The sequence below is a fragment of the Polypterus senegalus genome, chromosome 15 (genome assembly GCF_016835505.1).
Source record: "Polypterus senegalus isolate Bchr_013 chromosome 15, ASM1683550v1, whole genome shotgun sequence".
Taxonomy (NCBI): Eukaryota; Metazoa; Chordata; class Cladistia; order Polypteriformes; family Polypteridae; genus Polypterus; species Polypterus senegalus.
This window is the reverse complement of record NC_053168.1, coordinates 22,254,004-22,279,947: the sequence shown is the minus strand read 5'-3', so window position 1 is coordinate 22,279,947 and position 25,944 is coordinate 22,254,004. Positions and strand designations below refer to the sequence as shown.

The following is a 25,944-nucleotide window of genomic DNA, read 5'->3' as shown; positions in this document are numbered from 1 at the left end:
CTGTTCAGGACTAAGCTGGTTAGAAAATGACTGACTGACTGACTATCATGGGATGCCACAAGTCTGTACATGAAATTTCTGCTCTGCTTGACCTGCCCGCTCACTATTAAGTGCTATCATTGTGACGTGGAAGGAGCAACAACAGCTCAGCCAAGAAGTGGTGGTCCACACGAACGCACAGAATGGGGCTCCCCAAGTGCTGAAGTGCATCACATGTAAAAACCGCCAATCATCTGTGGCACGAGTCACATGAGAGGTCCATCAGCACAAGAAACTGTGCGCCCGGAGTGTGAGCAGACATGGTGTGACACCGATTTGTCATTTGTGGTCTTTTTTTTTTCTCTTTTTTGAGTTTCCAATCATAGATTCTTCTATTAAACTCCTGGCAGCCCCCCTTACCTCTCAAGCCATTAATTTCTTCACTGTAAGTCCAAACTGTGACATGCTGACAGCGGCTCAAGCAAGGGTTTTTTAGGTTGCCCTAAAAGGTCAGATTTGCTTTAAATATAATACTATTATTATTATTATTATTACTACTATTATTATTATTAATAATAACAATAACAATAATAATAATAATAATAATAATAATGGGCAGCATGGTGGCACAGTGGTAGTGCTGCTGCCTCACAGTTAGGAGACCTGGGTTCACTTCCCAGGTCCTCCCTGCATGGAGTTTGCATGTTCTCCCCGTGTCTGCGTGGGTTTCCTCCCGCAGTCCAAAGACCCTAGTCCCGAGACCCTGTCCCTAGTGTGTGCTTGGTGTGTGGGGGTGTGTGTGGCCTGCGGTGGGCTGGCGCTCTGCCCGGGGTTTGTTTCCTGCCTTGCGCCCTGTGTTGGCAGGGATTGCCTCCAGAAGACCCCCATGACCCTGTAGTTAGGATATAGCAGGTAGGATAATGGATGGATGGTGTAAAAAGAACTGCGGTGGGTTGGCACCCTGCCCAGGATTGGTTCCTGCCTTGTGCCCTGTGTTGGCTGGGATTGGCTCCAGCAGACCCCCGTGACCCTGTATTCGGATTCAGCGGGTTAGAAAATGGATGGATGGATGTAAAAAGAAACAGAGGACACAAGCATGAAGTTTTGGGGAGTTTGTACCCCTTGTACTGCAACAAAAAACAGGCCTTCGTTTGACATAAACACCAAAACTATAAGACGAAGATGGCGGGTTTAGGGGGACAATATATCGGGAAGGACCGGAAATCAAATGTGATGGCTGCTGGGAAGGCGTGATGGATTGTGGGAGGTTGATGTCATCTTTGGGGGACCAGAGGGAAGAAAGGACCCCGGAAGTGAAGACCGTCGCGTGCTCCGGGCTTTATGGCGACGTTGCTTCGTCTTTTCTATGGGAGGAAGGAGAGAGAGGTTAGTACGCTGTCTTGGTCCCCCGGCCGGGTTTATTGCGGTGCGCGTCGAGTCGCTCAGTTGCTCCCGATGTGCTCGTGCGTGACAATAGATAATAATAATTATAATAATGACACATTTTATTTATATAGCACCGTACCCATGCGTAAGGCATGTAAATTGAATTTCCACCTGGTCTAGTAGCCAGATGCGGAGTAGTGGTGACTCTGAGGACAGGGGTCTGCACTGGCAATCGGAAGGTTGCTGGTTCAAATCCCGTAAACGGCAAAAGTGACTCTACTCTGTTGGGCCCTTAATTTGCAATTGCTCCATCATGGGTAGGATTTTAATCTGCATCCAGCCCTGCAAGTAGGCCCACCAACCTGCAGAGAAAAATCTGTGGGTTGGTGGCAGAATTAGCACTCCAGCCACCGTAAAAAAGCCTCACCCTATTGCATTCCACGTGAACTAGTGTGGTGCTGAGGTGTCACCCACCACATGGCTGCACTCCTCGGGTCGTAATCTGGGATCCTGAGTTGGTCTGTCATGTGGTGGGTTCAACAATGTGCTGTATCAGCGCATGCTCCTAACCTCTCTGTCTCTAATAGCCAAGGTGTTACCCTGAGGCTGTTACTGAAGCCCATTTGCTCTACGACTTTAACACCTAACATCTGTCAACCCAAACTTAATCCTACAAAGAGTTATGGGGGGGCAATGCCTAACTTGATATCATTGGGTGTAAGACAAGAGCCAACCCTAGAGGGCGACACCGCTTTAATAAAATGACAAGTGTTTGTGCGCCTGTCTGTATGTCCGTCTCTTTGCTGTTTCTCTTCTATCCAACAGATGGCGCATCAAAAACATTAGCTCTACTCATGAATCCCATACCAAATGGCATATAATAGAGACATAGCAACTGGACAGACACACTGCACTGCAAATGTTAATACTGAGGTCTGTGTTACTTACTTAGATTTCATCTAGTGGTGCATAACAGAGACATAGCAACTGGATGGACATGCTGAACCGCAAACATCAACTCTGAAAACATCCAACAGAGAGTAACTGCCAAATGGAAAGAAATCAGCTTATCTACCTTAATAAGTGTCTGTGTGTCAGTGCATCTGTACGTCTGTCCAGTTGCTATGTCTCTGTTGTATGCCATTTGGTATGGAATTCGTAAAAGCGGTGCTGGTGTTTGTGATGTGCCGTCTGTTGGAATGAAAGATGCAATATATTTCATCACTACATGCATTACAAAATACAGTCCAATAAATGGTGCACTACAAACTAAATTCTGAATACGTCCAATGGAGAGTAACTGCCAGACGGACAGGAATTAGCTTTTCCACCTTAATAAAAGGATAAGTACTTGTGTTTGCATTCGGTTGCTTAGTCTCTGTTATCCAACAGATGGCTCATCACAAACGTTGGCACTGCTTTAATAATTTCCAGACCAAATCTACCATAATGAATGGACAACTGTTTGATTGCTTGTCTTAGTGTCTGTCCAGTTGATGTTTCTCTGCTATCCAACAGATGGTGCATCAGAAACATTATTGCTGCTCTTACAAATCCCATACCAAATGGCATATAACAGAAACATAGCAACTGGGGCGGACACACTGCTTTGCAAATGTTAATGCCGAATACATCCAACAGAGAGTAACTGTAGGACGAATAGAAACCAGCTTATCCACCTTAATAAAAGGATAAGTGGCTGTGTGTCCATCGGGGTGCAAAGTCTTCATTGTATGCCATTTAGTATGGGGGATTTGTTACAGCAGTGCTGGTGCTTGTGATGTGCCATGTGTTAGAATGAAAAATGTGATACATCATACATTCCAATAGAAGGTGTACTGCCAATGTAAACTTTGAATATGTCCAACAGAGATTAACTGCTAGACCAAAAAATTATACTGTTCACCTTAACAAAAGGATGAGCGTTAGAGATTTTCAGAATACAATGAGTTGAAAAGCTAGTAAAAAACAAAGAATTGGCCAATTGTAAAAAAATGGAAAAGCTGACCAGTCGCTAAGCGCATACAACATACTGCAGAGGGATTGCAATTCCCGGAAGCCTTCATAGAGGTGATAGTAGTCCCTCAACAGAGACTCACAGGTGGTCCACTCACAAACACAAGGGACATGGCAGAAAAAAACATCTACATTTAGAAACCAAACAATCAACATTCTTAATTATGATAATAATAAACATAAATAACAACATTGAAGTAAATGGCAATAAACATACAGACCAAAACTGAACAAAAAAGGATCCAAAAGGGAACTTACAGATAAGCTGGGACAGCGATACTGGCTCAGACGGGATGCTTTTAGGCCGAAGCAGAGCAGGAAATCAAGCTGGCTCAGGTGAGGCCTGCCGCTGGCCGTGCTAACATTATGGGTCTTTTTCAAGGCCACACACTATTTGCTATTTTTTTGTGCAATCAATCATAATATGCACCTAGAAAAAAATGCAAAAACTACAAATTGAATACAAGATTATTTATCACTGAGGCGTCTTCCCTAATCTTTAAGTTGACTTGAAAAAAAGTTGCCTTCAGAAAGACGCTATATGAATAAAGGCCGTTCACCTGTCACAAATAACCTTCTGTACTCTTACTCTTCTAAAATTTGTGTCAAGCCATCAATTTAATTCATCGAGGATTTGAGTGGTTTGCAGTGAAATGGTCTCTCACATACGGTATGACCTCCAAGATATGATTTGAAATGCAGCTCTCGGAGAAAAGATTGAAAGCAATGTCATTTGTTTCAGGGCCCGCGGTGAAATGAGTTCTGGTGGTCGTAGCCCAGCTCCTAGTCAACGGCAGTCCACATGATGAACCCATCAGCATAATTGACCCAGTTTGGCACTTCATTTAAAAGTGTCAGGCAGGAAACACCACAGGGGTGAAAACAGGCATGAAAAATAGTGCAAGGCTGACGCGGTCTTTTACAGGGGAGCCTCACCTTCTACATCATCGCAGTCAAAAATAAAGGACACTGGGGTGACATTTGGTTCTCAACACGCCATATTACTCTAAATATAGAGCATTGATCCAGCAAAGATAGATAGATAGATAGATAGATAGATAGATAGATAGATAGATAGATAGATAGATAGATAGATAGATAGATAGATAGATAGATAGATAGTGCCTTTCCTATCTATCAAATAGATACATATTATATACAGCCTTATGTATCTATCTATTATATAATGCTTTATCTATCTATCTATCTATCTATCTATCTATCTATCTATCTATTATATAGCACCTTTTATCTATCTATCTATCTATCTATCTATCTATCTATCTATCTATCTATCTATCTATCTATCTATCTATCTATCTATCTATCTATCTATCTATCTATCTATCTATCTATCTATCTATCTATCTATCTATCTATCTATCTATCTATCTATCTATCTATCTATCTATCTATCTTATAGTGCCTTACATATCTATCTATCTATCTATCTATCTATCTATCTATCTATCTATCTATCTATCTGTTTATCTATCATATAGTGCCTTTCTATCTATCTATCTATCTATCTATCTATCTATCTATCTATCTATCTATCTATCTATCTATCTATCTATCTATCTATCATATAGTGCCTTTCCTATCTATCTATCTATCTATCTATCTATCAATGAAATTAATAAACAAACCTAATTTGTCCCCAGTGGGAAATCTGGCAAGAGTAGCAACAATATGAGTTTAAACCTTATATAATAAAAATAAACCTATTTGTGTCTAGTAATTGAAGCAATGCCGTAACTATACCAGTTATTGAAATAAAGTAAAGTGACGCACAAAGCCGTCAGAGCTGCATGGTGGTCATCAGTGTTACCTCAGGTGTCCATATTCCCAGTGTCACAGATTGCTGGGGCCCTTACTCAGCCGGGACGCCTGAAAGGACCGGAAGGTGGCATTGATAGCTTCCGGGCCACGAGGGGGCAACCGCCCTGGACTAGGAGAGGACCACGGGAGAGGAGCAAAGAGGTTCTAACCTGTTGGGACCCGTGGCCACCGCCAGGGGGCGCCTCAAGCCTCGTGGGACCCAGGAAACAGTTATTTCCGCCACACCCGGCAAGATGGTGGATGAGACTTCCAGGGATGCCTGGAGCGCTTCCGGTGCAAAGGGCAGCACTTCTGCCACACCAGGAAGTGCTGCCGGAAGGACATCATCAGACACCTGGAGCACATCCGGGCGGAATAAAAGGGGCCACCATTCCTACAGTCGGAGATCTAGAGTCTGCTCCCATAAGCAGAGGAAAGGCTGCCACAGACTGTGATAGAGAAGCTGAATTAGAGCTGATTGGCGCTTGGGCACTGTGTACTGTGTGGGACTGTGTTTATTTGGTGATTAATAAACGTGTGAATTTTATAAAGATGTGGTTTCCGACTGGTGGTGTCTGCAGTGTGCACATTCTCTCCATGTCTGTGTGGGTCTACCTTCTCTTTGGTCACTCAGCTCTTTTTAAATGGCAAATACCAAAATAAATAAAGAGCAGTGTGACACTTATACAAAGTACAAAGGGGCAAACTGGTATCATGGAAGTCTTGATCCCAGTAAGATATCCATTATTTCACTATGCCCTGTATATTACAAATTCAGTTGCAGGGGCTGCTAGACCCTATCCCAGCTAGCATAGGGCACCAGTCCATCGCAGGCTGAACACGCACACAAGCCAAACTGACCAATGCCAACAAAGCCAAACTGGTCAATCAGATTGCTCAGGACTGACAGGACACAGAGACTTTAGTGTTTTGTTATATAGTTGATTTTTTTCAATACATTTGTTTGTGTAGTTGTGCATTTATTTTGTAAAATTGTATATCAATGCTTGTATGCGTGTTTTTTGTTATCCTGGAATGTGAACGGCTGTAATTTCTTATTAAAGGGCTGGCAGTTTATGTTAACGTTAAACAATGTCTTAGATTTTAACCCCTGTGACTGAGGTGACCAAATCAAAGTCAAAAAGAAGGGGCGAAAATGAAACACAAAACGAAACTCCGAAGATTAATTCTGCTTCTGAGTGGTATAAACACTCAGGGAAAATTCTGCCCAGAACTGAAATTGAAAAAGAAATGTAATCCCGTTATTGCATGTAAAGAACAAAGATATGGAACTGGCAATGAACGTGTGACACATTGGACTGTTTTGTTTTTTTTTTTCTTAACTCAAACGTGGCAGCAGGTATTCATTGTACGTTTATTCTTCCTTGCTCGTCTTCTCATGGAGACGCCTGGCAGATGTAAGCAGAGCCTTTTCCACTGTTTGTTCTTACTTACCCTTATAGTGGCGCAGATGATGTCATGTTTGGTGGCACCCTGGTCACAGCCCCTGGAAATTAGGATCTCTGTATTTTGGTACTCCCTGTGGTGGGTCGACACCCATTCCAGATTGAGTTCTGGTGCCTGTGAAAGTTATTCTGTTTGTTTGTTTTTTTTTTAATTTCAATCTACACAAATGAGCCCTTCTGTAAAGGGTTAATATCAGAAACAGGCAGGCGATGGCCTCGGCCATTTTCATAAATGTAGCATTATAACGTCTGGCTTGCATGTCCGGCCTCAAAGGGCTCGGTGCTTTTGATGGACGCCTGTCTCTGGGCCACTCGATGATAAAGTGGCGCCCCATCCAAGACAGTCTAAGGGCATTTACCACATGTTATGCTAACTGGTGAGTAAACGCTCCCTGCCCAGTCCAGGACTGGCATTTCCATATCCCAGACATGCATGTGGTTCTCCGTCGGGTATCTTGTTCAACAGACCCTGCCTCCCAGTGATCCGTTGGATGGATGAGAAGTTCTTCTCGGATGACCCTTTCTCCTGGCTGTGTCACTTTCCCGGCTAATTATATTTGGATGACGGTAATCAGATTAAGGCTTGAACGGGAATTAGACAAGGAGACTTCCTGAGCACAGGCAGGGTGATGTGTCCTTCTGCTCTTTAATCTCATTAGAAAACACGAGGCTGCTTTTGCGGTTGATGGGATTACATAATCATATTGTGTATGTGGTGCGTTTCTTATACTTTAATGCTAATTTTAGGCTCTGGTAAATGATTACAGCGATTAGATGTAATTGAAAATGAGCAAGTAAAATACATTTGCAGAAATAATTGTAGAGCAAGTTTAAAATACGTCAGGAGATATTGGTGGGGAAAGTTGAAATGATGTAGACAGCGTACTGTACCTTTGTTCTGCTCCATAAGTAACAAAATTATGGAGATATAAGGTGTAGGCCAAGTTATTAATTCAGACTTCTGATTCGTCCATGGGGTTCTGCTGTCTATTATTTGTGATGAACAGGGGTCCCGACCTAGATGGAGCAAAGTACTTTACCTGGGCAGGAGTCCAGCCTTTCGGTGGCATAAGAAGAAAGACCTCATCCAGAAGACAGATGGTAGATGCCAGTGTGAAAATGGATAGGCTGGCATCCGTGCAGGGGCTGGATTGAGGAACATTACCCAGCCGGGACCCTTATTAAAACGTAATAAAAGCAAATAAAAATTTAACTACATTAACGCCTTATCAAAAACAATATTATGAATTGCTTTACCTTCAAACTTGCATTCTATAAACGTTGCTTTTTTGAATTTCTGATCACATATTGTTCGAGATATTTTTCTCTTTTTCGTTTATTGTTTATTTTTATTATATGCAGCTCTTTTTTGTTCATTTTCTTTTTTTCAACATTCTTTATGCCACTCTTTTTCCATCGCCATCTAAAATTCAGTGTTCTTGAACAGATCATTTGCTTTTCTGCCTTCCCGTTGTAAGCGACTGCACTGAAGGGCGAGTTAGCAGCCCTGAGAGTGTCAGGGGGCGGGGCGGATGGAGGAGGTGCGCAGCAGGAGTAATGATTGGGCGAGCTGCATAGAGGGGCGTGGTCAAGGCTGAATTATGCGGACACAACGGGAAACTTATAACATAACTAGCAAAATACCCACGCTTCGCAGCGGCGAAGTACTTCCTTAAAATTTTTATTAAGAGGAAAATTAAACCTTTTTAAACTGAGGGAAAATATACCAATAATTATTTGTTAAGGATCTCTTTGTATACCACATTTTGAGTTCAGCCCTCCGGTTGTAATATGACCAAGCTGTGCGCTGAGCTTACTCTTGAGCATGCGATGTACAGTTGGCCATTTGAACAGTAATCTTGTTTCAAATCTCACAGCTTGGATTGCTGCTGTCATAATCGGTTTGAGTTTCATGGTTTGTTTCAATTACGACTGTATTTGTAGGACTTGTGTTGAAGTGACATTCGGCATCTGTCAAGAGTTGTAAGCATACAACCGGTTTCATCGATAACTTCACATCCAGCTTTTGAGAGTTTAAACATTCATAAACATCAAAGTGTCCACTACTGAAATCGTCAAATGTGAATCTAAGATGTTTAAGAGGCATTGTTGGTTGTCGAAAGGTGTAAAATATTTGGCCATTTCGGTACACTTGAAAGCGACAACCGAACAATTCAGCGGCAGCCATCAACTCACATGCAGATGTATAGGTGAAGGGCTTAAGCATTTCACTCTTCTAGTGCTCCTGTGTAGTATAATTATCTCCTGTACGGTCATCAGTCCACACCTTGAACCTGTCCCAGTCATTCAATACATAAGACACAATGTTCCTCCGGATATCAAGAGTGAGCCTGATATGGCCGTGCAATATGTAACAAAGAGAATGGTAAAGGTAGATGCCATCTCCGGGCATGGAAACCACTCGGTAAGTGACAGTTCTTTGATCGATGGTGATCACCTCGATAGACATGTTAATGCGGGTACGGTTGGAACGATAAAGGAAATGGGTACCTGAACAATGTAAAGTAAGTCTAAAATACCTACATAATAACTATAATCGTAATAAATGAACAATAAAACAGCGGAGAAGCCGTGGATTAAATAAAAAGGCTGTAGTTACCAGCAGGGAGACGTGAATCCCGTGGCGAAGCAAGGAAGGGAATGTAGAGACTGGAGCGACGGACGGCCTTATATAGGCAGGCAGCCAACAGCGTGGGAGGCGTTGGGATGGGGGACTGAGCTGCAGGCTATGTACGTATATATGTACGTAAGTAGGATTCAGTTAGCGTTGGGAACCCGCGTACCAAATTTCTTGAAGATGGGCCCATAAGTAACAAAGACCATTGAAAAGTTCAGTATGGCGGCTGACAGTGGCGTCATACCACCGAAATAAGTACGTACATTGGTTTTGGTTAGCGCAGGGAAGCCACCTACCAAATTTCGTGAAGACGGGGTCAGCCTTCTACCTGCACGGGAAGTTGGAAAATTAGTGACATTGGAAAGTTCAATATGGCGGCCGACAGTGGCATCATACCATCGAAATAAGTACGTACATCGGTTTCGGTTAGCGCAGGGAAGCCGCCTACCAAATTTTGTGAAGATGGGGCCATAAATAAGAAAGTTCAACATGGCGGACGTTGTCGACCGTTATCGACCGTTATGACCGTTACGTGTAGAATTTCGAAATGAAACCTGCTTAACTTTTGTAAAGTAAGCTGTAAGGAATGAGCCTGCCAAATTTCAGCCTTCTACCTACACGGGAAGTTTGAGAATTAGTGATGAGTGAGTGAGTGAGTGAGTGAGGGCTTTGCCTTTTATTAGTATAGATAGAGAGATGTTACCGTCCATGTGTTAAATTAGGCACTGTGTAGAATTCCTGGGAATGACAAAAATGGGACATCAAAATAAGATACGATTAAAATTTCAAACATTTCCTAAACATTGTACACAATGCCAAAAGAATAAAATAATTCCGCTAGTAACCAATGTTTCCTCTAATTATTTTCTTAGGTGCCCTGTATAATTTTGCAATTGACAAAATTAAATAAGTGCAATATCTATGTTTTATGAGTAGTTAATAATAGATTATCAGATGAGTGCACGGGAAATAAAACACAATGCGCAATTTCATTAAAAATAGTGTGTGGCCGGGCACCCACACACTTAGAGTACTTGCACCATTTCCACCTCTGTCTTTGGCAACGTATGACAGGAAGATAGTCCTGTCCTTTCGTTTGTATTCCTTTTTTTTTTACTTTCATAGACATCTTTCCAATAAAGGCCTTTTCATGACTCACTTTTCATACTTTGCCTAAATAGTATTTGTGTTCAGTATAATGCTTACATATTCTATACAATACCTAGGGAAAGTATATAGCACATTTAAGTAACACAGATATCTCATGGTTTGCCTAATAATGTCACGTGTTCAATAGATTTCCTAGGCACTCCATACAATACCGGCTTCTCATACATTGCCGCTAATGCATATACTGTATACATAATTATACATCTGCGGTGGGCTGGCGCCCTGCCTGGGGTTTGTTTCCTGCCTTGCGCCCTGAGTTGGCTGGGATTGGCTCCAGCAGACCCTGTAGTTAGATTATAGTGGGTTGGGTAATGGATGGATGGATAATTCTACATAAGCTGTTGAACTCACCAGCAGCAACGTGTGAAAGGTGGCCAACAACCGCAGGCTTCACAAAGGCACCGAATGTGGGGGTTTATAAACTTGAAATACCAATTCATCCATCCAGTATCCAACCTGCTAAATCCTAACTACAGGGGTCTGCTGGAGCCTATCCCAGCCAACACAGGGTGCAAGGCAGGGCACCAATCCACCGCAGGACACACACACCAAGCGCAATTTAGGATTGCCAGTGCACCTAACCGGCATGTCTTTGGATTGTGGGAGGAAACTGGAGCACCCAGAGGAAATCCACACAGACACGGGGAGAACATGCAAACTCCACGCAGGGAGGACCCGGGAAGCGAACCCAGGTTTCCTAACTGCGAGGCAGCAGCACTACCACTGCACCACCGTGCCGCCCCAGTATCAGTTCAGAGATGTTACTCTGGGGGGCAAACTGGAGGACCCTTTTGTAATCAAGGGCAAAACTTGTCAGCAGCATTCAAACCGAAGAAGCTGGGCTAGTGCTAACTTGGCGCAACTATCCCAAAAAATAACCTGGAAAACAACAATAGCAGAAAATGTGGATGAACTCTCAGTGGAGGTGAAAAGACAACACAATGGGGTGAACTGTGTGCCATAGACGATTAACTATAGAAATCGAGCAAATGAGTGCTGCTACTGACCTGACCTGCAGTGTGAATTCATTCTAATGTTGATTTAGCCAAATCCAATCAAAAACGCAACATTGTTTGCATGACTTTATGCCAGCCCTGGACATCCACTGGGATAAGTGGGAATCACCAATCCATCAGACATATGTGTCTTGAGGTGGGAAGAGAATCCAGCCATGGAGAGCAAATGCAAACAACAACCACGTGCAGGAGGTGAACCCAGGATGACTGAATCTACGAGGAAGCTCCTTTGACTACTGCGCCACCCTAAAGGGCCTTAGCAGGATACGAGGAGAGGGGGGGCATTGGTACAAGAGAACATGCCATCTGCACACAGTGTAGACAGTAACAGGCGGCAAAGCTGCTGCCTCATCCACAGTAAGGATAAACTGACCATGATGAGTGCTCTAAACTTTAATTTTGAATGCCCAGACAGTTCCTCTGCGTGTCCAAAGTAAAAAAGTACAATGAAAAGAAAGCCCATCTTGTTAGCAGCACAAACTCATGGCTGGCAGTGTAGCTTACCAACAGAGATGTGCTAACTGATGCGTGTAATCATAAAGGTATAAAGCGCTGGTTTTATATAATGTGGTTAATATTAATGTTCTGTATACACTTTATGAATGAAACCCATAATTTTAGCTATGAAGGCCTTCACACCACAGGTGAAGTGGGTACTTCGACTAATTAGATTCTGTAAATGGAGTGCAATATTTTTCCATTTTCTTCGGTGATGCGATGCAGAAATAATCATACTTAAATTACATTATGAACTAATATGACAGAGCTAGGCTCCAAATATCTCAATATGACTTTTTGGAATGTGCTTTTTTTGTGAAGTTTTAGAGGTATTCATAACCCAAATATAACTGATCATATAATAATAACAATGCAGTATGGACAGACAATTAAAAAATGTGAAAAGGATCAATCAAAATAAATGGGCTCTGAATTATTTTCATTAATGTCTCTGTGAATGAATTTAAAAATGCATATTATTATGGCCATAATAAAGTATCATAACTGTCAGTTTAAAATTTTTAGGTACCTATAATATAGCACCTTTCCAATCCATCTATCTAATATTCTAATAAAGTGTATTTCGTCTATTGTCTATCATATAGCGGCTTTCACATCTACCAACCAGCCTACCAGTAGATCCAGAAAGTATTCAGACATTTTCACTGTATCATAATGCGTTATTGAGTGTAGATTAAAGGGCAAAGATAGCAAATGTATCTGCTTAAAATGAAATCTGCAACACAATAAAATGAAGGGTCTGAGAATGTTCTGAATACGCTGTATAAATATATATTATTAAAGCTATAATAACATATAACTGTCAATTTACAATTATTATATATCATATAGAGCCTGTCAAATATTTCTATATATCTATTATATAGCACCTTTCATATCTATCTATCTATCTATTATACAGCACCTTTCACATCTATCTATTATATAGTGCCTTTCACATCTATCTATCTAGCTATCTATTATATGGTGCCTTTCACATCTATCTTTCTGTCTATCTATTATACAGCGCCTTTCACATCTATATATTTATCTATCTATCTAGCTATCTATCTATCTATCTATCTATCTATCTATCTATCTATCTATCTGTCCTAATCATTTATAGTAATTTGGATTATTTGTACACTTGACCATCTTCCAGAACTGATGACACATTCATGTCCCTGTTTTAGGACACACTTTGATGACAGCAAGAGGCCAGCATCACAAGGCGCTAAGGAGCTGCATCAGACACTGCGCAGACATTTGCCGTAGATGTTGGTGAGTTTGGTTTTTGCTTTGATTGTCGTTTTTTGGTCTTTTGAGAAGGTATCATACCAACACTCAGTAGCTGGATGAGCACAAAGCTCAGGTGCTCAGGCTGACTTTTTGTTTTCCCAGACTTGTGTCCGAGCTCCAGCTGGTATCCCTCTGTATATTTTGGAGTTGCTGTTTTTATTGGCGTGCTTACTTGGGTGTTTTATGGCTTGTCTGTTCTTTTAAATGTCTTGTGATGGATTGTGCTATTAACAGTACTACATCAAATAAAGACTGATTGTGTTGACCTTTTCAAGATATGAATCCATCTAGTTATATAATATAATTATGTCCCTTTTTCCAAGTGATCATGAGCCGAGGGTGAAGTGGTGATTGTTTTGTTTTCTGTCTCTCAGATACAGTATCACCCTGGTAGTGTGTGGACATGTCGACTTTCCGTAAGTTATGTACAGTGAGACAGCCCAGAGGTCATCATCAGGGTCCGGCTTTAGGCAGGCTGTGATCCAAGTTATATTTAGAAAGCTTCACAAAGACAACTTATTAATTGTTTATATTATAGTCGTTTACAACTTAACTGTTTACAACTGATAGTCTTTGCTTTGAGTCACTCATAGAAAGCATTGAGAAAAACAGAAAGGTTTTCAAGTGGTGTTTAGGACTCAGGTTAAAATAACTGTGTTGGGGTAACAGACAAGGTCCCAGTTAGAGGAGGTCTGCTCTAGGGGTCTTCTTGAAGGCCTTACTTCTTTGATCTGGTTATGGATGTGTTGAGTCATGTGATAAAAGACCACCACCCAAAGGTTTGTGTTATTTGCTGTTGATATTGTTTTGTGTAGCACCAGAAAAGAGGATGTGGTGAGGAAGTTGGGAGAATAGAGAAGAGCTTTGGAAACTGAAGATAAATAGGAAGAAGATGAAATATATGAGGATTAATGATGATCAGAATTCATAAGTTTAAAACATTTAAATACCGGTAAAATCCTGTTATAGTGAATACTGAAGTAACAAACATTCATACAACGTTGTTTTAAACAAATTTCATTTTAACACAATGTACATTTCAGTAAAACAACCATTTGTTTCACCAAAAATGGTCACTGTTGTTAATAATGCGATGCAAAAACTACGTAATGCCGCACCTACACTTTCCACGTTGAGTCTCGGGGAACCTGCAACAGACTGTCTCAAAAAAAAAAAGAGTGAGTCTTTTTCCAGTCTCAGGTAGTCGAATTCTGAGTCAGTGCTTCACCTGCCGTTCGCGTGGCTAGTTGTGTCGTGTGTAGATCTCATGGTGTTTGAGTTTCAAAGTCTTCTCAAAGTTTTCTTTTAGATGAACAAAAATATGTGACAAATGGTGTCAGAAAGAAAAATTAGCAATCCTGGAGAAAGTTTATTCCGGAATGAAAACAGAAGCATTTTGGAATCGCGCCTTCGTCTTCATCTAATGACTCGTTCTCATTCTGATTTTCATACCTGTATTTCTATTTAAAAAAAAAAAAAGTTAAATCTAGTGTCTCATTTTCAAATAAAATTTTTTTGTGGTTTAAGAAGAGCTGTTTTTTTTTATACAGGTATTGTCAAGCTTGGGTCACAGTGTTGCACGGTGGTGCAGTGGGTAGCGCTGCTGTGTCACAGTTCGCAGACCTGGGTTCACTTCCTGGGTCCTCCGTGCATGGAGTTTGCATGATCTCCCCGTGTCTGTGTGGGTTTCCTCAGGGTACTCCGGTTTACTCCCACAATCCAAAAACATGCAGGTTAGGTGCATTGGCGATTCTAAATTGTCCCTAGTATGTGCTTGGTGTGTGTGTGTGTGGGTGTGTGTGTGTGCCCTGTGGTGGGCTGGGATTGGCTCCAGCAGACCCCCGTGACCCTGTAGTTAGAATATAGCAGGTTGGATAATGGATGGATGGGTTACAGAGTTGCGTGAGAGACAGGTTCCAAGGAGAACAATGGTACTAATATGTAGAGAAGGCAGGTACAGTCTCAAGACTTCATTCAGAATCAGAGCCATTAGGAGCTGAGACACGGGCGATCGTCCTGCTTTAGTTCCCACGTTTAGATTTAAAGAACACCAGTGGCTCAGAATCACTGCTCTGGCAGATGCGGTCAAGGGAAGAGAGATCAGGAGAGTGTGAGGTAGAGGAGATCAAAGCCAGGTCAGTGTTAATTTTCTAAACATTATTAGAATGACTGCAGGTGATGAAAAGATGCAAAAAGTTTGAAATTTTCTTTAAAACTCAAATCAAATTAAACAGTGATTGGTTTGCAGGACTACATAACATCTTTATAGTAGAATGTAGAGCTCGTTACTAACCTGCGGTTGATATTCTTCGATTCTGGAAATTCTGTGTTTGTCATTTTAAACTGTCAAGAACATTATTATGCAGTACAGTTCGCCTGTGTGGGGGTGTGTGGGTAGCGCTGCTGCCTTGCAATAAGGAGATCATGGGTTTGCGGGCCGGGTCCTCTCTGCGCGGAGTTTGAAAAGCACTTTGAGTAGTGAGTAAAGCACTACTGACATGTGAAGAATTATTATTGCTATACCTGACGATTTGTCGATTTCAAATTTTCAACAGTGTGTTTTTTCACCAAATCAACAAAACAATGAAGTACTAGGACTCTCAGGCTCTGTATACCTTCACAGTACCTCGAACTTGATCAAAAAACAATCTATGTCTTCGGCCACCTTTTCGTTTACAAAAAAGGCTCTGCTAATCACACATGAGGTGATTTAAACAAACCAAAGTTCCCTCAGTGTGCCATAAACGTTGTATTCATGTGTGTTTGTCACTGTTATCACTTGTTATGGGTTCGTTCACTCATAGCTTTGATAGCACTGATAGTACTTTTTACTTTCTTGTATAAAAAGTATAGGGAAAGTATTATAATCATCCAAATTTTTTTTTTTTGATGAATCTCGATGTTCTAGACCTCCCTAATGCCAATTTACTTCCTCATAGGGAAAGTATTGTAATCGTCCAAAAAACTGATTTTGAGATTTTGATGAATTTTGACATTTAGATCTCCCTGAGTCCAGTTTACTTCCTCATAGGGAAAGTGTTGTAATTGTCAAAAAATTAAATTTCGAGATTTTTATGAATTTTGATATTTTGGACCTCCCTGAGTCTGATTTACTTTATCATAGAAAAAGTGTTGTAATCGTCCAAAAATTAAATTTAAACATTTTGATGAAAACTTGTCATTTAAGTCTTCCCTAAGTCCGAAAATGCAATTTTTGGAATTACATCCGTGTGTGTGTGTGTGTGTGTGTGTGTGTAAACACGATAACTTGAGTACACTTTCACTTAGGGCAACCAAATTGCATACAAGTCTTAGGTACAAACCGTAGATTTCTATTGTGAAATAAACGGCTGGACACACAACAAAGGTTTGGGGCAGCCACCCATATACTTTCCCTGGCTGCTAAAGCGCTTACGTTTTAGTACAATGTGTACAGGTTTGAGTCCAAAGTAGAACAGCCTTGGTATGGATGATGGCAAGTTTTTAAGGTGTCTCAAGGGAAGTGATGTCATCGGGGCAGAACCGGAAGTGACATCCTTGGGGCCGGGACAGGAAGTGATGTCATCAGACCGTACTCAGATTCAGGCAAATTTCCGGTCTCTGGTCTTCCGAGAGAAGAGAGAGAGATTTAGTGCAACCATATGCCCCCTGGCCAGGCGTGGAATTGGCATTTTCTGGTCCTTCTGGTTGACTCCCAAACCGGAAGTGGTACTTTTTTATTCATGCAGCTGCAGAGTCAGCTTTATTCAACTTTACTTTTATAATAATCGTTCAGTATATTATTAATTTGATTTGTAGCTGATGGATCTTAAATGTACATACTGTATATCTTCTAGTAGTGGCCGGCTTCTTATTGATGCCCGTTTCCAATAAACGCCGGGTTTGAAGAGATGTCGCAATAAATAGACGCCGGTCTCTAATAGTATCCGGTCTCCTTTAAGCGCCAGTCTGTAGTAAACGCTGATCTCCAATGACCCACCGCCTTTTTCATACGCAAATCCTCTTTTCGTACCACCTGGGCTACAGCCCTCCTGCAGTGAATCATACGGTAAGTACCTTTTTGTGTCAAAAATGTTTTGTCGTCGGATGCTATCGAGGAAGCGAGAAAGTCAAAAAGAAATTTCTTTGTGTACATTTTCCCCTTTCGTCTCCACGTCAATCATAACCCCACAGGGAGGGCAGAGGTGGCGGGAAGAACATGAAAATGCCATCTTCGACACATTAATCCTGATAAAACTGATTACTGCATGACAACAAGGCAATACAAGTACTCCCATTGCATCACAAGAAGAGGAATAGGAAGAAGAAGTCGCAAATAACGAAGCAATCATTACCTATTCAGACGACGAGTAGATGGTAAGTACTGTACTTTATTGTATCTTATCCAGTCTCGTGTCATAATGTATACGTATATACGTGAGTTTGGAGCTTATTGCATTTCCTTATGTTCCGCAGGGGACTTGTCGGGCTGATGAGCGCTTTCGTGCGAAATTCGTAAAATATTTGAAAGCGACAACCGAACAATTCAGTGGCAGCCATCAACTCACATGCAGATGCATAGGTGAAGGGCTTAAGTATTTCACTCTTCTAGTGCTCCTGTGTAGTATAATTATCTCCTGTACCGTCATCAGTCCACACCTTGAACCTGTCCCAGTCATTCAATACATAAGACGCAATGTTCCTCTGGATATCAAGAGTGAGCCTGATATGGCCGTGCAATATGTAACACAGAGAATGGAAAGGATAGGTGCCATCTCCGGGCATGGACACCACTCGGTAAGTGACAGTTCTTTGATCGATGGTGATCACTTCAATAGACATGTTAATGCGGGTACGGTTGGAACGATAAAGGAAATGGGTACCTGAACAATGTAAACTAAGTCTAAAATACCTACACAATAACTATAATCGTAATAAATGAACAATAAAACGACGGAGAAGCCGTGGATTAAATAAAAAGGCTGTAGTTATCAGCAGGGAGACGTGATTCCCGTGGCGAAGCAAGGAAGGGAATGTAGAGACTGGAGCGACGGACGGCCTTATATAGGCAGGCAGCCAACAACGTGGGAGGCGTTGGGATGGGGACCAACGCCGCCTCACACGGTGACCGAGCTGCAGGCTATGGACGTATATATGTACGTAAGTAGGATTCAGTTAGCATTGGGAACCCGCGTACCAAATTTCTTGAAGATGGGCCCATAAGTAACAAAGACCGTTGAAAATATGGCGGCCGACAGTGACATCATACTACCGAAATAAGTACCAAATTTCAGCCTTCTACCTACACGGGAAGTTGGAGAATTAGTGACATTGGAAAGTTCAATATGGCAGTCGACAGTGGCATCATACCAGCGAAATAAGTATGTACATTGGTTTCGGTTAACGCAGGGAAGCCGCCTACCAAATTTTGTGAAGATGGGGCCATAAATAAGAAAGTTCAACATGGCGGACGTTGTCGATCGTTATGACCGTTACGCGTAGAATTTCGAAATGAAACCTGCTTAACTTTTGTAAGTAAGCTGTAAGGAATGAGCCTGCCAAATTTCAGCCTTCTACCTACACGGGAAGTTTGAGAATTAGTGATGAGTGAGTCAGTGAGTGAGTGAATCAGTGAGTGAGTGAGTGAGTGGGGCCTTTGCCTTTTATTAGTATAGATCTGTTGTAAGTAGGGGGTGTCTTGCAAGAATCTCATGTTCCACGTTCCTGCGAGATGGCCCTGGGACAGTCTCTTGGCACCGAGTCTCATGTTTACAGTCCCCGCGAGATGCTTCGTGGCAAGTCTCTTTTGTCTCGCAGGTCTTTTAAATGTCTGCCGAGAACTTCCGAGAAAATCACATATCGTCGCCTTGCTTTTGCATTCCAGGATTTCTTTTTATAATAGAGAGATGAATTTTTCTATGTTCACTTTGGCACAATGATTTTGTTGGCAATAAACTTTAGCTTTTTTTGATTTGGCATGCCTCTTGTGGTCTCCTTACTTGCCCTAGTACATCCTCAGTTTCCAATCTTCAAGATGCCCATCTAGAAGGAGGCACCGGTGATCTTGGCTTTGGGCATTTCAGGTAGCGTTTCCTTAACCGCTGCACAGAGATGATGGCAGCTATCTCTGATTGTTTCCTTTGCCCTGGTCCAACATCACTTGGTGTAGATAGATGTCTCAGAGGTTAAAGAGTCTACACCAAAGTGATGAATTCAATTGACCGTACCACTCTCTGTTGAGCCTTGTGGTCCTGCAACACGCTGTTTCTTACCCAGGCATCCTGTCAGGATACATAATGGTGGGTAAGTAGGAGCTGTTTAGTGAATGGGAGAACGGCCTAAAATTCTTCAGGCATTTGAGTTAGTAAAGATGTTGTTGTGCCTTCTTCGCCAAGATTTGAATGTGCTTGGACCCGGTCAGGTCTTCTGTGATGAGAACATTGAAGTATATGAAACTGTCCACCTTCTCCACCTGAGTGTTGTTAATTCTGGGGTGGTGGTGGTCGTACCTCTGCTGTTTTCTCCCAAAGCCCCCTATCAACACCTTTATCTTGCTGACATTTATGAGTAGGCTGTTTTCCAAACAACTGTGTCACAGTCTCTCCATTTCATCCAGTTAAGACCGTTTCTTATTGTTAAAGATCAGGCCCGCTACAGCATTGTCAACAAACTTGACCACGGTGTTAGAGTCGTGTGCAGCCACGCAGTCATAGGTGTAGAGGGGGCACAGCAGAGGACTCTGAACACAGCCCCAAGGAGCCCCTGTGTGGAGAGTGAGGGATGATGACGTGTGGCCTACCGCATGAACCACCTGCCTGTCAAGAAGTCAAAAACTAATTGCATAGTGAAGTGTTCAGACGCAGGTCCCTGAGCGTGGTGATGAGCTTGGAGGGGTTCATTGTGTTAAGGCCTATGAATGGCATTCACACATAATTCCTCCTCTTGTTCTCCAAGTGGGGAGAACTGTATGTAGGTTGAAGGTGATTGCATCATCCGTGGATCTATTGGAGTGATTATGTGTACTGTAAGGGATTTAGTGTTATGGGCAGAGCATACGTAACGCTTGTAATTGCAGTAGGAGTTAGTGCAATGGAACGGAAGTCATGCAGGAAGATTGGATGGGATTTCTTAGATACAGAAACAATGGTGGATCTTTTAAAGCACGTTGATATGACGGACTGGGTTGTGGAGAGATTAAACATTAACGTGAACACTGGTACAAGCTGATCTGCAAAGATCTTTAAAGGGAGTTCACGTTCATTTCACCATTTAGAGAGTTTAGGCCTATACAGATCTACTCAAACTCACTGACTTCATTGTTTGGGTCATGGGGTTCTTAAACCATCAAATATAAAGCAAGACCAAGCCTAGACTGGACCCCCAGTGCACCACTGAATATTCTCACACACACACACACACTCCTTCAGTTTAGAATCCACAATCAACATGATCTGCGCGCACTTTAGAAGGCGTTACAGACTCCACAGCCATAATGATTCTTCTGTTATTTCAGCCCTGTTGTATGCCCACCTTGCCACCCATGCACTCTTACTTGAAGACCTGAATGTTTTCTGTTGTTGGTCTTTGTAGCGGTCATGCATGTAGTTCTCATCTGTTGTCACGAAAGAATCAATTACTTTGAAGCACTTTGTATAACATATCAGGTTTTTATCCTGCTAATTCCATTCCTTTGGTATAAAGTAGACATCCTGGGATCCTCTAAGGACGGCTCAGTATCAGACTTGCTTTAAATGCCTTGATTCTAATATTTAAAGGCTAAGCGGAGGTGTCCTTAAAGGAGACTGTCATTTAATGACTAATCAGCATTCACAGAAGAAAGCGACTGACTGGGCAATCACAGCTGGCAGCACCAACATTTATCTTCACATTACCATAAAAAGGAATTACCGAGAACCTGCATGAAGAGCAGCCCAATGCTGAAAACTGAACTCCTCTTTAAGATGAGGGTCTGACAGGACGTGGTGGTGTGGGGGTTAACCGGAGAGTGTCGGCAGTGACCTGAGCATCAGGCCCCGTTAATGTATAAGGCGTGGGCTGCCGGGGTAGCACTAAGTGTTACACTTAATAGTCGCAGGCATGTGTCCTCCAGGAGACTGAAACACGTAGGTTCAAACCGTAAGCAGATTCCTGTGATACTCCCTGTTTTGTATTGGCGGTGAGGTACATTGTGACCCTGCTTTTGTACACTGACCCTGGTACATGGGCTCATGTTTACTAAAGCTGTAAGGTTTACTGAAGCCACGTTACATTTAGAAATCTGTGTGAGTGAGCGCTGTGAGCCCCTGCTCAGCGAGTGCACCATTCACAATGACATAACATTCTCAAAGCCACCTAATCCAATTGTAAGCCCTTCGGTGGCATAGGGCACACTAACTGAACATACATGGAGGCAGAGATCAGGAGAGCAACAGACAAGGCAAAGATCAAAGTGAGGAAACTGGCAATGTTTGGATAGCTCTGAGGATAAAGGATGAAGGATCAATAAAGACAGCAATGCTTCAAAGAGATGGAGGAATGAGAATAAGAAGAAGGCAGAAAAGAAGATGATGGGATGGTGTCTGGGAATGGACTACTATGGATATCCAAAGTGCAGGACGCTTGGCTCAGGAGAGGAGAGGACTCTAGTCAGAGCAGAACGCTCCCACCTTTGGTCCTGACAGTGCAGGACGATGGGGTGCAAAGAAGAGGAGTAACTGAATATACTGTATTTATATATATATAGAGAGAGAGAGAGAGACAGAGACAGAGACAGAGACGGACAGAGAGACTGAAAGAGACAGAGAGGTGAAGGTCTGTGATACAGTTGCATATTTAAGATACTATTAAGATACTATTTTCTCACTTTGTGGATTTATAGCTACAAATATTTCTATATCTTTATCATTATCTATCCATATATATACAGTATTTTGTAAAAGATGCCCGGACACAGACAGAAATGACACCTGATGTCCACAGACATACGTTTTTACAGTTCTTTTCTTAAGCACAGCACACACAGTACAGTAATCACCACAGTGATAGTTCAGTCCTTTTCTTCCTCCTTCTGTCACTCTTCTCTTTCTGCCGCCTTCACTCCTCCAGTCACAAGCTCCGTCCTCTCCCTCCCAACTCTGGCTTGTTCAATGGAGTGAGGCAGCCCCTTTTATAACACCCTGGATGTGCTCTATGATGATCTTCCGGTGGCACTTCCTGGTGTGGTGGAAGTGCTGCAATCCAGGGCTCCGCCACAGGCCCCAATAGGGTTGAGCTTTTAAGCTCTGATCCCGTGACCCCCATGCAGACCAGGATGGCTGCCCTCTCGTGGTTCAGGGGAGGTATTGTCCCTTTCCTAGTGGTACCAGGCGTCCCAGGTGGGCAGGATCCCCAGCCATCCGCCACAATATATAAATATATATACTATAAAGAAAAGACAAAGAGATAATAAAGGTTTGGGGTATCCGTCCCTGTATACAGTCGAGATTTCTTTCTTCATTGGGTCAGTTCATACATAGAACACAGATAACTGGTACAATGACAGGCGGACAATTTATCGGACACACGGAATGCTGGGAAGGAACCGCAGTGCTAGATGGGTGGTTGTGACATCATCAGGTGGGGAGCAGAGGGAAGGAAGGAACCCGGAAGTGGCTTGAGTTTATCGAATTCGGGTGAACTCACGGCGGTGTTGCTTCGTTTTTCCTGAGGGAACAAAGAGAGAAAGGTTAGTACCCTGCCGTTGTCCCCAGACATGAGATTTCATGGTGCTCATTAGGTCTTTAAGCATCCATCCATCCATCCATTATCCAACCCGCTATATCCTAACTACAGGGTCAAGGGGGTCTGCTGGAGCCAATCCCAGCTAACACAGGGCATAAGGCAGGAAACAAACCCCGGGCAGGGCGCTAGCCAACCGCAGAATATATATATCTACATCTATATATTTATCTATATCTATACCTATACCTAAATATATGTATATATAATAAAAGAAGACACAACAATGTGATAGAGTTGGGAACCACCCTGGTGACCCCACATGATTAGAAGCCAAAATAAACAAGGAAAAGATGCAATAGGTTGTGGAAAGATCTTTTCAGACGGCACTTTAGATCTGAACAAATTTTCCAAGATGGTCAAACTGCTGGTCAGATGGCTTCCAGGCAGGAAGGGGCGGGTCCAGGAGGGCAGACAACGAAAGTGACATCATAGGCAGAATGGCTGTCAGTCTTATGTTCTGCAGATGAAGGAAGAGAGGAGGCTTTAGCACACAGTACCTATCTTTGGTAAAGCTGGCTCCCAAGTGTATGCAAGACAATAAATACAGTATACGCATATATATATATATATATATATATATATATATATATATATATATAGAGAGAGAGAGAGAGAGAGAAAGGACAGGCAGACAGGAACAAATTTTGCAGCACCATCCGGGTTGTTTATTGTCTTAGGACAAAGCAGAAAAGAAACACTCTTCGATGTTTATCCCATATGCAGGAATTCAGTTTGGTAAAGCACTGGAAGCATGTAGTCGCCTCTAGCAGATCTCCGTCTGTCACTTTGCTTGAGCCAGTAATGACTCCTCCTTTCGTGATGCCAGGGGTTTTATAGCGACTGGACCAGAGGGTGTAGGGTCAAATGCTTCTCTGCACTGTGGAGAAAGAAGGAGTTGACCATGTTAGCGCCTATGAGGAGGTCCTCCAATACACATGCATGACTATATCTATCCATCCATTATCCAACTCACTGTATCCTAACTACAGGGTCTGCTGGAGCCAATCCCAGCCATCACAGGGCACAAGGCAGGAAACAAACCCCAGGCAGTGCACCAGCCCACCACAGGACTATATATTTATATGTATATTATATACTATATATAGATATATAAAATAATACGTGTCTGTGTGTCTGTCTGTATATCTGTCTGATTGCTATTTATCTGTCATTCCAACAGATGGTGCATTACAAACACTTTTAGTAATAGAATGCATTGCATTTGTGCTTCCAACAGATGGTACATCACAAACATTAACACAGACTATTAAGGTGCTGTGATTAATAAAATGGACAATATTTGAACCGGTTGGGTGTGATTGTGTCTGGAGTTTGGTTGTACCTCATATTGGTTACAACATACACAAACATACATTGTGGAGGCTGGCCCGGACACAGACAGGCAGACACGTTCATGTCACCCACAAACACGTTTATTTACACTATATACAGTTCAAAGTGCACCACAAACCCCCAAAGTCCCCAAAGTCCTGGCCACACAATGCCTTCTTCAGACCGCCTCCTTCTCTCTTCTCCAGCTCAGTCCACTCCACTCCCGATTCTCGCCCTGAATGATGGGAGGCGGCCCCTTTTATCATCACTCGGATGTGCTCCAGGTGGGTTCCGGCAATCTTCCACGGACACACCCCCTGGAGGTGTCCCTGCTCCTCTTCCCCTAAGCACTTCCTGGTGTGGTGGAAGTGCTGAGGTCCAGGGCTCCAAAGGCATGGGGGCGCCACCTGGCGGCAACCACAGGCCCCTACAGGGTGGAACTTCAAAGCTCTGTACCCGTGGCCCCCAAAGGAACCAGGGCAGTCACTCCCAGATGGTCTGGGGAAGGCGCAAGCCCTCCTCCGGTCCTCCTGGGTGTCCCGGCCGGGTTGCCACCCCAGCCACCTCTGACAACATACATGTATGTAAAATATATATATATATATATATATATATATATATATATATATATATATATATATGTATATATATATATATATATATATATATATATATATATATAACATTCAATACCAGACCTTCTAGTACAGTCAGCCAACCCATTTACTGGTCACTACTGCTCTTCCTTGCCCACTCTGTGCCAAGTCTTCCTCCATGCCCAGCCTCGGCAGTTCAGCATTCCCAATCTGTGGCATTCTGATAAATTTGTGATTGAAGTAAATAACAGAAAGCAATCAGCCTGCACACTTTCATGTCTGCCCTTTGGGTTTTGCCGCCTCTCATAAATGGACGTTGAAAACTTTTCAAACATACGTGTAGAATTTTGATTACTATTGCTAATTGCTTCTGTGATCTGTCTGTGTAATTTACCACCAATTGAGTGAGAATCTTGCTGAAAATAGCCTCGTCCTTATGTTGTTATTGTGATTAATTGTCCAAACCTTTAAAAGTTAACATAATACATTTATTCATAATTAAACAGTGGGATCTTCTGAAGGAGAATAAAAAAAGGATGAACTGTGTGACTAGAATTGATCCTAGAAAGACGTTTACACTCCCTCATTGACTGTACTGCACAAAGGATGTGGAGCACAGAAACCCCTGACACTGAAAACAAAGGGTGCTTTATTTGAGCTTTTAAATACCCATCACTGTCAAGTTGTAAGTATCCTCCATGATATCTGTGTGTACATTAAATTCATCATGAAGGAAGACGTGTCAGACAAGCACCCACTGTGTGCCATGAAAATTAAAAATGAACGGGGGTTATAAAGGCGGCATATTCTGAGGGTTAAGGAATCCATTTTGAAGCCTGAAGGTCACTATGTTCAAGTCTGATGCATGCTGGAGTGACCTGCAACAAGCCGCTTGACCTTGCCCTATTCTGTCTAACCATTGTCAGCTCAGATTTTTTCTCAGGACTATATTTTTTAATAACTGGGCA

At 42.4% G+C, this 25,944-nt stretch overlaps 1 protein-coding gene across 2 annotated transcripts in view; it reads left to right on the top strand.

Annotated features, from left to right (window-relative positions):
* The window catches only part of LOC120515892 (CMP-N-acetylneuraminate-beta-galactosamide-alpha-2,3-sialyltransferase 1-like), a 364,360-nt gene that overhangs the window by 147,109 nt on the left and 191,307 nt on the right, over positions 1 to 25,944 (top strand). For both annotated transcript variants that reach the window (XM_039737251.1, XM_039737250.1), the window contains exon 3: positions 13,184 to 13,271. The gene's annotated coding sequence lies outside the window, so the exon portion shown is untranslated. The remainder of the gene's footprint in view (positions 1 to 13,183; positions 13,272 to 25,944) is intronic.